The 2,147-nt window shown below is 36.0% G+C and overlaps 1 protein-coding gene across 1 annotated transcript in view; it reads left to right on the top strand.

The window, feature by feature from the left end:
• LOC101858971 (cilia- and flagella-associated protein 74) overlaps positions 1-2,147 on the top strand; it is a gene marked incomplete in the record, with an annotated part of 55,408 nt that overhangs the window by 12,635 nt on the left and 40,626 nt on the right.

Here is a 2,147-nt window from a genome sequence, read left to right as displayed (position 1 = left end):
ATTATTATTATTATTATTATTATTATTATTATTATTATTATTATTATTGTTATTATTATCTTTATCACCATGACAAAAAATTTCAACAGCTTGCACAACATGTTTCATGCATACCGGCCCATTCATTGTATGACAATCCTTACAAATACATATACACCTGTAATAGACCAAATTTGACAAAAGAACACATACACAAAATGTTGTAGTGTCAGCTTGACTCTGAGAGAGTTGAAGGTTATCCAGCCAGAGATTTGACTCTGACTTTGACTTTCACTCTTACTCTGACATTGACTCTGTCTTTGACTCTGACTTTGACTTTGACTTTAACTTTAACTTTGACTTTGACTTTGACTCTGTCTTTGACTTTGACTTTGATTCTGTCTTTGACTTTGATTCTGTCTTTGACTTTGACTTTGATTCTGTCTTTGACTTTGACTTTGACTCTGTCTTTGACTTTGACTTTGATTCTGACTTTGACTTTAACTTCGACTTTGACTCTGTCTTTAACTTTGATTTTGATTCTGTCTTTGACTTTGACTTTAACTTCGATTTGACTCTATCTTTGACTTCGATTTGACTCTATCTTTGACTTTGACTTTGATTCTGTCTTTGACTCTGACTTTGACTTAAACTTTGACTTTGACTCTGTCTTTGATACTTATTTTGACCTTGACTTTGACTTTGATTCTGCCTTTGACTCTGTCTTTGACTTTAACTGTAACTTTGACTTTGACTCTGACTCTGATGTTTGTCGTTAACATTTTCCAGGAGAGGCTGGACCAGGCAGAGGAGGAGAAGGCTCTGGCTCAGGGAGGAGAGGAGGGAGAGGAGAGTGACGTTGCTCCCGTGGAGATCTCACTGCCTCCCGCTGACGAGGACTCCGACAGCTCTTTGGATGATGAAACAGGTGGGTTGACTTAGAGAGAGAATTTATATAGAAATCTTGGCAAATGTTCTCTATGCGCAGATTGTAAGTTTACTTAATTTGCGATGTGCATGTATGTACAGACTGAGATATATTTGATTTCTGATATGACTTTTTAATTGAAGATTGTGAGCATATTTGATTTATATTTCTGTGTGTGCAGGACAAAAATATATGTATTGAATTTGTGTTGTTTTATGTCTTTACCTGTAGACTGTAAGAATTCTTAGTGCTTAGTTTCTGACACTTTTTAAAATATAGACTGTAAGTTGTTTAGATTTCATATATTTTAAAAACATTTACAGACTATGAGATTGTGAAATTCCTGATATTGTTTAATTTACAGACTAAGTTTTGTTTGTTTGTTTTTTAATTATTAAATTACAGACAAAGTTCATCTACTTTTTCTCTTATTTTCCCCTGTATGTAGAAGAGAATGTGGTAGACTTGGCGGCGCCAGAGTTTGAAGGCCTGTGGGACCGTGAGACAAAGCCGTACCGTGTGCCCAAGGACAATGACATCATGGCAAACAAACCTTTCGGGGGCAGCAAGATGGACAAGGTGGGTACTGGGGGCTGTAGGAGTCGATGGACAGTGGCATTTGTGTTTTTGGTTGTTGTCAGCAAAATGGGCAAGGTGAGGACAGGGAGCTGTTGGAAAGAGGCATACTGGTGGTGGTGGTGTTGTTGTTGTTGATGTTCTTGTTGTTGCTGTTGTTGAAGAGTTAAAGCGGAGAGGGGGGAGAGAGAAAGGGAGAGAGAGAGAGAACAAGAGAGAGAGAGAGAGAGGAGAGAGAATGAGAGAAAAAAAGAGAGAGAGAGATACAGAGTGAGCGAGAGAGAAAGAGAGAAGAAAGGAGTAACAGAATGTTTGTTGTTGTCATTTTACAGGGCTTTTTTCAGAGGAGGGTGGTTGAAAAAAAAAGGGGGGGGGAGTGTGGGAACAATGATATTATAAATGTTATGTTCTGTTAAAATGATTTCATATGGAAGTAGGTTGCTCTTGTCTTTTACCACTTATGTGTCATTTGAATGATACGACTGTTCATGCACAGTTTTGTAGTTTTTATGTTCACTTTTGCCAGCAAAAAATCTGTATCATTGTTATCATGTTCATTATAATAATATTGATAACAATAATAACAATAATAGTAATAATGATGATAACAATAATAACAATAATAGTAATAATGATGATAATAATAATAATAATAAAAATAATA

Source organism: Aplysia californica, unplaced genomic scaffold (genome assembly GCF_000002075.1).
Source record: "Aplysia californica isolate F4 #8 unplaced genomic scaffold, AplCal3.0 scaffold00719, whole genome shotgun sequence".
NCBI classification, from domain to species: domain Eukaryota; kingdom Metazoa; phylum Mollusca; class Gastropoda; order Aplysiida; family Aplysiidae; genus Aplysia; species Aplysia californica.
The sequence above is the reverse complement of the archived record's forward strand: the minus strand, read 5'-3'. Positions and strand labels throughout refer to the sequence as shown.